This window comes from Loxodonta africana, chromosome 1 (genome assembly GCF_030014295.1).
Source record: "Loxodonta africana isolate mLoxAfr1 chromosome 1, mLoxAfr1.hap2, whole genome shotgun sequence".
NCBI lineage: Eukaryota > Metazoa > Chordata > Mammalia > Proboscidea > Elephantidae > Loxodonta > Loxodonta africana.
In genome coordinates this window covers 17,765,509-17,777,844 of record NC_087342.1, presented here as the reverse complement: position 1 = coordinate 17,777,844, position 12,336 = coordinate 17,765,509, and positions in this window count along the sequence as shown.

Below are 12,336 nucleotides of genomic sequence, written 5' to 3'. Positions count from 1 at the left end.
GGGGTCCCTTAGAGCAACTGCAGCCCCTCACCTGGCGGGCTCCACTGATGGCAGGTAGTGACCGCCTGTGGGCTGACCAGCTGCCAGGTTCTGATCTCAAATTAGAATCACTCCTCTCATCTCTTCATACTTGTTTTGAATTATGAAAAGCCTTCTCCGCCCTCCAGCTGCAGCCTGGGCCAGGAATAAAGGGAGCTGTGGCCAGAGCTGCCGCTCCACAGTCTTGGATTGCCCTGAAGCTTCAGTCAGGGGAAGCGAGGAAACCAGTGAGGTGGGGAAATAACACGTACTGGGCACCCTCCTTACCCCCTTCCATGTGCCAGGTGCTGTGCTTGTGAGTTGTTATATTTGTGTTAGCTCATTGATTCTTCACAGCATCCCTGGAGGGCAGGTACGATCATTCCCATCTCACAGATGAGGAAACAGGCTCAGAAAGGTCAAGTACCTTGCCCAGTCACACAGCTAGCAAGTGGTAGCTCCGGGGTTGGAACCAGCTCTCTCGCATTGAAGTTAAATGCAGCCAGAGTCCAGCCTGCTGTCCCAAGGACTGAGGGGGATTTCTAGCTGCTGGTCACAGCCACGTCAGACCCCACTCCTGCCCTCACCACTAGCATTTTGTATGTGGCTAAAACCCGTCGCTGCCGAGTCGATTCCAACTCATAGTGACCCTAGAGGACAGAGTAGAACTGCCCCAGAGTTTCCAGGGAGCGGTTGGTGGACTCAAATTGCTGACCTTTTGGTTAGCAGCCAAGCCCTTAAACCCTGCACCACCAGGACCCTGGAGCACAATGAAGGGTGTTATTATTATTGGCAGGCCCCGTTGCACCTCTTAACTGATCTGTTCTTGAAGAGGTAAAATTCCAGTACCAAATCCTTAAATCCCCGTCAGGCCACACTGCTCTGAGCTCATGGAGTCAGCCCTGCCTGTCCCTACAGCTCTGGGGCTCTGGTTCTCCTTGTCTGGTCTCAGCCTCCTCAATACTCGTTCTCAGGCACCAACTGGCAGGAGGTGACTGTCTTAGTTATCTAGGACTACCATAACAGAAATACCACAGGTGGATGGCTTTAACAAAGAGAAATTAATTTTCTCAAAGTTTTTGAGTAGGTTACAAGTGCAAATTCAGGACGTTGGCTCCAGGGGAAGGCTTTCTTTCTCTGTCGGCTCTGGAGGAAGGTCCTTGTCCTCAATCTTCCCCTGGTCGAGGAGCTTCTCAGGCACAGGGACCCCGTGTCCAAAGGATGCGCTCTGCTCCTCATGCTGCTTTCTTGATGGTATGAGGTCCCCAACTGTCTGCTTGCTTCCCTTTCCTTTTTATCTCTTGAGAGATTAAAGGTGGTGCAGGCCACACCCCTGGGAAACTCCTTGGATCAGGGAGATGACCTGAGTGAAGGTAGTGTTACAGTCCCACCCTAATCCTCTTAACATAAAATTACAATCACAAAATGGAGGACAACCACACAATACTGGGAATCATGGCCTAACCAAGTTAACACATATTTTTGGGGGGAGACGATTCAATCCATTACACTGACTGCCATGCGCTGAGACTGGCACGAAGGTGGGACTTCCAGGGTAAGCGGACACCTCACTTCACAATTACGCCCCAAGGGCTTCTCTCTTGACCTTTGTCCTCTGTGTCCCTTTGTCTCCCAGTCTGACTCCCCCCAGAATGGAGATTTCCCCATGGCCTATAGCCTCTGCACACCTACCTGGGGCTGGCCCATTTGTTTGGCAGGGTCTCCCAAAGCTTGCTGCAACTGCTGGGCAAGCCCCTTCCCCAGGGGGCTTTATATTTTAATAGTTACGTATGTATTTGAAGAAGCTAAGATTAAGTGTTAAGCTGCTAACTGCATGGTTGGCGGTTCTAACCCACCCAGCAGCTCCACAGAAGAAAGACCTGGCAATCTGCTCCCATAAAGATTACGGCCTAGAAAACCCGGTGCGGCAGTTCTACTCTGTCACGTGGAGTTGCTATGAGTTGAAAATTGACTGTACTTAATAACAACAACATGCATGTATTTTAATAAGTGTTTGAAGAGAAGATAGCTAGCTCAAAAGAGGCCTGGCCTGACCAAGAATTGAAGGATTTAGAGACAGGAGTTTAAAAATATGGATCAATTAAAAGGAATGAGATTCGTTAAACAGGGCTACCATATATATCAGCACAATCTTAATTCTGGGAATTGAAAGTAGGAACACAAACAGAAACTTGTACACCAATGTTCATTGCAGCATTATTCTCAAAACCCAAAAAGTGGAAACAGCCCAAGTGTCCGTCAACAGATGAACAAGTGAACAAAATGTGGTACGTATGTACAATGGGGAAACGCTGGTGGCGTAGTGGTTAAGTGCTGCGGTTGCTAACCAAAAGGTTGGGAGTTCAAATCCACCAGGTTGTGCTTGGAAGCTCGATGGGGCAGTTCTACTCTGTCCTATAGAGTCACTATCAGTGAAGTTCTGGTACATGCTACAGCGTGGATGAATCTTGAAAACATTATGCTGAGTGAAGTAAGACAGCCACAAAAGGACAAATATTGTATGATTCCATTTATATGGAATAGGCAAACGTATAGAGATCAAAGTTGATTATGGTTACCGGGGGTAAGAGAGAGGAGGGTGTGGGAGGCTTTGCTTAGAAAGCGCTGAATTTCTGTTAGTGGTGGTGGAATAATGTGGACATGGAGAAGGGTGACAGCTGAACCACATGACTGTAACCAATATCACTGAATAAAAAAAAAAAAAAAATCACTGAATAGTAAAAGTAAAAAATGTTGGCAAATGTTGGGTTGTATGTGTTTTACCACAGTAAAACCAAAAAAGGAATGAGAGAGATAGTGTGTATTAACCTATCGCATGTGCTCTGTGCTCTTCAGCCAAGCGTTTTTTACAAAGTGCTATGATTTAAAGTTGATCTAGCGATGAACACCAAGTAATAAATATTGCTGGTGATGCCATCTATGCAGAGATGGCAACGATTGTGACAGGAAATTGAATGACCAGCATTTGGGAAATGCTGTTTTCCCCCGAATGCTCACAACAGTCTTGGGAGAGTAGGTGTTATTGTCTCCTTTAAAGAGGCAGGGGCCTGCCAGGGAGGTGAGGCAAGTCACCCAGGGTCACCAGTTAATCAATGGCATCAGCTGATCCTCAGTGGGGCGGTGGGGCCTGGACAGGGCATCCCCCAGGACCACTGAGCCAGGTGCTGCAGAGCCCTGGACTGGCACCAGTTCATTCTCCTCCCTGATGGTGAGCTGTGCCGGGCAGGGGCTTCCCCTCCGACCAGAAACAGTTTCATCAGACCGGCTGATCTCACACCCATGGCAGGGCAGATAGTGAGACTGATTGGGGACTGTGGTTATTGTTAGGTGTCATCGAGTCTCTTCTGACTCATAGCAACCCTATGTACAACAGAAGGAAACACTGCCTGGTCTTGCACCATCCTCACAATTGTTGTTATGCTTGAACCCAATGTTGCAGCCATTGTGTCAATCCATCTCGTTGAGGGTCTTCCTCTTTTTCACTGACCTTACCAAGCACGATGTCCTTCTTCAGGGACTGGTCCCTCCTGATAATACAACTGTTAGTCTAATTTATGCACCAATCATTAATGCCAAAGATGAAGAGATGGAAGATTTTTACCAACTTCTGCAGTCTGAAATTGATCAAACGTGCAATCAAGATGCATTGATAACTCTTAGTGGCTGAGGATTAGGGAGGGGGAATGACCAGAAGGAGAACCAGGCAGAGACAAGGAACAGGCAGAAGCCTGCCAGGCTGGACCATCATGGGGGTCTTCATTAACTCACATCCAGAAGTTTTTTTAACTGCTGGTCCGGCCTGGAATTGGTCTCCAAAAGGCCTCTAACACCTAATCTGGTGATAGATAAAAAGAATTTGAGTCAAAGGAAAGTTATAAACCCTACAAATACATCCACACCCATCTACACAGACCCAGTCCTTGGTTCAATGGCCCCCCCCCCGCCCCACACACATACACTCCTTGAGTGATGGCGAGTCAGGTGGCCTTCCTACTCAAGCAGCCACCTCAGATCGGATCCCTTTGAAAGCCTCTGGGTGTGTCTTTACCTTTGGAGTGATCCGTTGCTAACCTGTCCCTCTGCCTTTGTTCTATTGCCACTTGTAAAGTTTAATAGCTGCATTTCACGCCTGTGGTTGCCAGAGACATAAACACCGGTTTAAATAAAACTAGCAAACAAGTAAGGCGCGAAGATTATGAACAAGCCAGGTGTGGGGGAAAAGAAGGGTGGTGAACTAAAGATGAATGAGGTGGCCTTGGCCTCGAGGAACTCGGAGTCCCCTGAGGGGGAGAAGGGGGAGCTGTGAAAGGTTAAATGGTCAGTAGAAGATTTCAGTACTATTGAAGTCCCTGAGTAGGTCAACAGTTAACATGCTTGGCTGTGAACCAAAAGGCTGGAGGTTTGAGCATACCCAGAGGTGTCTCGGAAGAAAGGCTTGGCAATCTACTTAGAAAAATCAGCCACTGACAATCCTATAGAGCACAGTTCTACTCTGTCACACATGACGTTGCGGTGAGTTGGGGTTGACTCGACTTTCAAGATGACTGATCATAAGTGTAGTCACAATGAGGTAACATGACCATTCCAAGAGGCTGGATCCCACCTTTAGGTGGAAGGGTGGGTGTCAGGGGTTTCTGTTTCCTGGGGGACTGGTGCCAAGTGAGGAAAAAATTTGGTCTCACTTGTGGTGTGAGGCTTCAGGCATAAGTTACAAAGCACATTTAGCTCCAGTCTCAACTGGACCCTCTTGACAGCCCCATGAGCCAGGTGGTACAGGGGCGTATCAGCCCCATGAGACAGATGAGGAACCTGAGCCCAGGGAAGTGAGGTGAGCTGCCCAGGTCACTTGATTAAGGTAGTTAAGGATAACATCAGGACGCCTGGAGAGGAGGCCAAGAGAAAGACTGGCCTGGGCATGGGGGAGGGGGACGGAAGTTGGCGGGGTTGGTCTGCAGGAAAGGAACACAGAAGAGAAGAAAGTGTGAGCTGCGGTCTCTATCCCCAGAGAAGCAGCTGCCGGAGAAGTGTGAGCTCAGCTGGGATAACTCATGTTAGAGCGTCAGGGAGGATGAGGCGTGTGTGTGCGTGTATGTGTGTGTGTGTGTGTGTGTGTGTGCGTGTGCAGGAGGAGCGGAAGGGGAACACTTATGGGAGGGGTGGGGTGGAGGGGCAGATGGTAGTTACAGTTGTTTGACAGATAAAGATTTCCGGTGCCTGGCAAGAGAAACCTCAAAAATCTTCAATTCCAGAAACTGGCTTTCTGTTTCAGAGATTACTCACCTCTATTTTTATCTTAAAACAAATTAAGCATGGCATTACTTAAGTCAGGAGCCCTGCTGGCACAGTAGTTAAGAGCTTGGCTGGTAACCAAAAGGTTGGCAGTTCAAATCCACCAGCGGCTCCTTGGAAACCCTGTGGGGCAGTTCTACTCTGTCCTATAGGGTGGCTTGATGGCAACAGGTTTTGTTTTGTTTTTACTTACGTCAATTCTATTCTTTTAATACCTAAAGCTAAGTCGGGCTGGGGGTAGCAGCTATTACCAGGTCTTTACTCTGCCGGGAACATTACGAGTCACCTGTATTGGCTATTGACTCATTCAGCCACCTTCAGGGGCTGCCTCAGTCGGCTCCATATTGTAATGAGGGAAACTGAGGCACCAAGAGGTTAAGTAACTAGCTCAAGGCCACTCAGCAAACAAGTGGCAGAGCTAAGATTTGGCCTTGTCAATTTATTCCGGGGCTGGCAGTTATTTTACCTTCGTTGTACTGAGTGCCCACCATGTGCCAAGGCCTTGAGCTCTACTCCCGACGATTTTCACAAGGTCCCTGAGTCTCAGAGATTGCTCTTATTTTGAAATAAAATTTTTTTTCCTAAATCCAAAAGTAAAACATGTTTATTCTGGAATTTTTTTTAAAGTACAGAAAAACACAAAGAAGAAAAATGGAAATCGTCTGTAATCTTGCGATTCGGAACTAACCACTCTTAACGTTTTGGGGGACATCCTTCCAGTCTTTCTTCTTTCTGCTTATATCAACATCTGTATATAATAAGAATTGTCATCACACTGTTTTATAATGCTTAACCTCTTTATTGAGATATAGTTGAGATACAATAAATTGCACATATTTAAAATGTACTATTTTATTAAGTTTTGAGATATGTATATACCTGTGAAACCACCACTGCAATCGAGATACTGAATATATTCATTAGGCCCAAATGCTTCCTTGAACCCCTTGGATACCTTCCCTCCCCTCCCAGGGCTGACATCCTGGAACTCAATGACGTCATCCAGGATCACAGGCCGGTGTAGCAGACACTTGGCCAGGGAGCTTGCCGGAGCTCTGGCCCCTAGCCAGGGTGTGCTTCAAGGAGTACGAACAATATCACCTTCTGTCAACTTCCACCTACACCTTTGCCTTGACTCTCAAAAACAAAAAACACCAAGCTCATTGTAATCTAGTCGATTCCTGCTCCCAGCAGCCCTGTGTGTTAGAGTAGAACTAGGTGGAGCAGGGAGTTTACGATTGGCCACTAGCCTAAAGGTTGGCAGTTCAAACTCATCTAGCAGCTGTGTGGAAGAAAGGCCTGGTGAGCTGCTTCTGTAAAGATTATAGCCAAGAAAATCCTACAGGATGGTTCTACTCTGTGACACACGGGGTTGCTGTGAGGCAGGGCCCCATTTGACAGGAGCTAACAATAACAATTATGAGGGAAGCAGATTGCCAGGTCTTTCTTCTAGGGTGCCACTGGGTGGGTTCAAAACACCAACCTTTAGGTTAGTAGTTTAGCCACCCCGGGGATTCCTTGGCTTTTAGGAGTGGCTTAATCCGTGATAGGCCTGTTCACCCTGCTGCCCTCTGGCTGCCAGCCTTGGGCCTCTAAGCAGCCCTCAGTAATGCAGCCCCACCTCCTCAGATCTGCTCCTTCAGCTTCCTTAAGTTGGGCCTGCACCTCTCTGGGTTCTCTAGTGGTGTCTTGGGCTGCTGGGGACCTTTTGTCACAGGCGTCATAGGTGTATCTTTAGCATTGCTGCCCCTCTTGGCTCAGCAGGAGCTGGGAAGAGTCTTTGAGTCTGTGAAGGTGGGTTCTGCAGCTCCCCAGGAGCACTCAGACTTGCTTTTTTTGATGCCTTTCTGTATCTCCTTACTCACGCACTTTGGTTAACAGAATTTTCTGAGTGTAATTTAATCTTTTCTCGATGACTCATGGCTATATTTGAAACCTCGTTTGCTAATGTGAAGTGGTGAAGAAGGTGTGCAGTGTAGGTTGTGTGGAGACCAACTGAGCTGTTTTACTGGAACTTACTCTCTTGCCAAAGCCCACACACCGGTCAGCTTGTCCTTTCGGCCGGGTTCTCCAGCCTCATGGGAGAGTGGAGGCTGTGTTTGTGCCTGACCTGTGGGCAGTATAACCTGCTGCAAATTTATTATCAAGGGCCAAGGCTGCCTTCTCTTAAATGGCTTTCTAAACCTCATCAAACTAGCATCACACACATCCTTATTTGTACCTTGTCCCACAGTTCTCAAAGCTCTTTCACACATGTTTTCCCTTCTCATCTCCACAATTACCCAGTGAGAAAAGCAGGGCAGGTGATCGTCTGCATTTTAGATCCCTGCTATGCAACAGTCTCAAACACGGACAGTGAAACCCATGTGAAATTGTGCACCACAGATTGCTAAGTAAACACAGTTTAACGTGTGCATACCTTGATTACTGGTTAATCCGCCTCGGTCTCAAAAATCAACTCCATGGTATAGCCACTGTGAAGACAGCTTGGCAGGTCCTCAAAAAGTTGAATATAGAACTAGCATGTGACCCAGGATTCCACTCTTAAGTATATACCCAAGAGACTTGAAAGCAGAGATGTGAACAGATGCATGGACACCAGTGTTCATTGCAGCACTATTCACAATACCCAAAAGGTGGAAACAACCAAAAAATCCATCAACTGATGAATGGATAAACAAAATGTAGTATATTCATACAATAGAATGTTACTCAGCCATAAAGAGGAGTGAAGTTCTGATGCATACTGCAACATGGATGAACCTTGAAAACATTATGCCACAAGAAAAGTCAGTCACAAAAGGACAAATACTGTATGATCTCATTTACATGAAATAAGCAAATGTATAGACAGCAAAGTTCATTAGTGGATATGGGAGGAGAGGGCACGGAGGGGGAAAGAGGGAGTTTTTGCTTAGGGTGCATTGTGTGTACGTTAATAGTGGTGGAATAATCTCGAAAAGGATTAAAAGAATGGCTGCACAACCTGAAGAATGTAATCAATGTCACTGAGTTATACATGTAGAAATTGTTGAATTGCTGTATATTTTTGTCGTGTATATTTTCACCACTATAAGAAAAAAAAAAATCAATTCTAGGCCCATGAATGATTTGACAGGCAGAATATAAACTCTTAAGAAGGGAGTATGGGAGGGAGGTGAAGCCAACATGGCGCCATAGACAGAAGTGCTGTGCCATCCCTCCACAGCAAAGACCTGAAAAACTAAGTAAAACAGAGACAGACATCAATTCTGGAACCCTAAGAGTGAAATGTGTTCAACCAAGCACCAAATGGAATAAGAAACTGAGAGAACAGAGAGGGAGAAGAGATATGGAGTGGAGGTCCCCTATCAGCTAACACAGCATAGATTTGCCATCTTGGACTCCTTAGCCACCGAGAATGGCAAACAGGGAGTACAGGGAGTACAGGAAGACAGTTTCAAGGACTTCCAACAGGAGACAGAGAACCTGGCAACCAGTGTTACATGCTTTCCCACCCCCCACCCTTCTTTCCCCTGCTTGGGTCTGCCACTTCCTGGCGGGACCCAGCTGGGCAGGGCTCAGCTGGGCAGAGGGGGAGCGCAAGCTTCTTGCCACTTGGATTTGCCCTGCCAATACCAGCCAGCTCCTTCAGTGCCTTTTTTTTTTTTTTTTATGTTGTTACCTTTTTTTTTTTTTTTTGGCTTCTTTTGGTTTCTTCTCTCTCTCTTACTTCCTTCCCTTCCTTTCTCTCAAACACTTGGCTCCATGTGCCATCTCTGCTCCTTCTTAACAGGCTGTGAGGCGCCACTTGGCTGGGGAACCACTTCTCCGGTCTATACCAACATGCTGGTGGGATCCTTGGGGGTATTTTTTTTTTTCTTTTTTACTTTTTGTTGTCTTAATTTCTTGGTTTCTTGTCTCTCTCTACTTTCCTTCTTTTCCTGTCTCCTGAATACCTGGTGCTGTGTGCCATCTGTGCCCCTTCTAGATGAGCTGTGCAGTGCCACTTGGCTTGGGAGCCCCTTCCCCGGTCTGAGCCGCCAAACCAGTGGGCTCCCTTGGGGATTTTTTTTTCCTTTCCTCAATTTCTTTTCTCTCTCTACCATCCTTCCCTTCTTTTCTCCTGAACGCCTGGTGCCATGTGCCATCTCTGCTCCTTCTAGACAGGCTGTGCAGTGCTGCACAGCTGGGGAGCCACGTCCCGGGTCTGCGCCACCACACAAAATGCTCCTTTGGAGCATTTTTTCTCTCTCTTCTTTCCCTTTCTCAATTTCTTGTCTCTCTCTACCTTCCTTCCTTCCCCTTCTCCTGAACACCTGGTGGAGTGTGCCATCTCTGCTCCTTCTGGACAGGCTGTGCAGCACCACTCAGCTGGGAACCTGCTTCTGGCAGGCTCCCTTTGGGGATTTTTTTTTCTTTCTTCCTTTTTTCCTTGGCTTCTTGTCTCCTTCCTTTCCCTCCTCCCAACCACCTGGTATCTTTTTTTTTACTTGGTTTCTTATCTCTCTACCTTCCTTCCATTCCTTTCTCCCTACCACCTAACCATGTGTGCCTTTCTCTCTCTCTCTCTCTCTTTTTTGGTCTAGTTTCTTATCTCTCTTTCCCTTCCTTCCTTTCCTTTCTCCCGCCAATCTAGCTTCGTGTGCCATACCTGTCCCTTCTTGATGGGCTGTGCTTCACCACCTGGCTAGAAAGCCACTGGCACACGGCTTCCCCGCGTCTGTGCCATTTCAATGGTTGGCTCCCTCAGCACTTTTTTTTTTTGCTACTGTTTCTCTCTCCTCTTTCTCTTCTTTCCCACACCCACTTAGCTCCACACATCACAATCTCCTCCCTTCCTTCTGCCTATCTGCACCATGTGCTAAGCATCTCACCCCTGAGCAGCACAAGTATGATGTACCAGAACCTGCCCTGCACTGACCCCCAGCCCCTCCCTGCCAGCTCCAGTATGTGCTACAAATGACCCATCCCAGCTCCTCCCCTTCTGCAGAACCTACCCTGCTGCACCATACCTGAGCGACTGGCCCTGCCCATTGGAAAAGATGGTGAGAAGTATTGTGCCCATAGACGAGCAAACAACAAAGAATGCCCAGCCCATCTGCTCGGACATAACCAAATAAAACAAAAGAGCAGGATGAAACAAATAAATCTACAATCAATTAATGAAGAAAATAACTACTGAATGTCCCAAACACAGCAGAAAATATCAAAACATTAAAAAAAAAAAAGGACAAGATGGTTCCAGTAGGCATCCAAAATAAAACACCAGATGACCTTCCAGTAGAAAAAAGACACTGGAGCTACCTGCCAGGGAATTCAAATCTCTAATATTCAGAGTTACCCAGGAGTTGAAGGAAAAAGAAGACAAATATAAGGAAAAAAATGGACAAAATCATGGAAAAGACAGACAAAACAATGGAAGAATTAAGGAAAATAATGCAGGAACAAAAAGTCAAATAAATTCATAACTAGAAATCATACAAAAACAGCAATTAGAAATCTAAAGATAAACAACAAGATATCAGAGATGGACAGTGTCATAGAAGGTTTGAGGAGCAGGTTTGAAACAATGGAAGACAGGATTAGCAAAATTGAAAATAAATCCTTGGATACCACTTTGTTTAAAGAAAAATCAGAGAAAAGAATGAAGAAAACCTGAGAACGATGTGGGGTACAATCAAAAGCAAAAATTTGTGAGTGATCGAAGTTCCAGGATGGAGGAGAAAATGGGAAACACAGAGAGGATCATTGAAGAATTGCTGACATAAAAATTCCCTGATATCATGAAAGATGAAAAGTTGGCCAGCTAAGAAGCTCAATGGACCCTATGTAGGATAGATCCCAAAAGAAAATCACCAAAGCATATCATAATCACACTCACTAAAACCAAAGACAAAGAAAGAATCCTGAGGGCAGCTCAAGAAAAATGAAGTCATATATAGAGGGGAAACAATAAGACTAATCTCTGATTACTTGGCAGAAACCATGCAGGCAAGAAGGCAATGGGGTGACATATATAAAACCTTGGGGAAAAAAAAAAAAAAAAGCCAAACAAGAATAATATATCCTGCAAAACTCTCACTCAAATATGATGGTGAAGTTAAGACATACCCCTATAAACAGAAAATAAGGGAATATGTAAAAACCAAACCAAACTTACAAGGCTTATTAAAGGGAGTCCTTCGGTTAAAGAACAAACAACATCAGACAACAGCCTGAATCTAGGACACAGACTGCATCAGCCAGATACCAGCCTAAGTAATGAACTCTCTAGGATTAATGAAAACTAAATTTGCAACAGGGAGCCAGAGAGGTTAATCTCTAAATGACAATGTCAGAACAATAAAAGAGGAAATTAACAGTGTAGGTATAAAACTTTCCAATGGAGAGGAAGGCAAGGCAATACCAAGTGATACAAGACTGGTTCGAAGTTAGGAAGAAAAGGATAAATTTCAAGGTAACCACAAAGAAAGTTAACAAACCTACTTATCAAAATAAGTAGAAAAACATAAAATCTCAAGAAACACAAAATCTACAAAAACAAAAGAAATGGAAAAAAAATCCACAAACAAAAGGAATTCAGCACAGGAGAGTAAGAGGAACGGAGAAAACGTCAGCACCACACACACACACACACACAAAGCACCACAAAATGACAGCAATAAACTCACACCTATCAATAATTACATTGAAGGTAAATGGCCTAAATGCACCCATAAAGAGACAGAACAGAGAAAAAGATACAGTCCATCAATATGCTGTCTACAAGAGACATAGTTTAGAAAAAAAGACATAAATTTGTTAAAAAAAAAAAAAAACAGTGCCATTGAGTCGATTCCAACTCATAGAGACCCTATAGGACAGAGTAGAACTGCCCCATAGAGTTTCCAAGGACTGCCTGGTGGATTCGAACTGCCGACCCTTTGGTTAGCAGCCATAGCACTTAACCACTATGCCACCAGGGTTTCTGTAAAAATCAAAGGATGGAAAAAATATATATCAAGCAAATAGCTGCCAAAAAAGAGC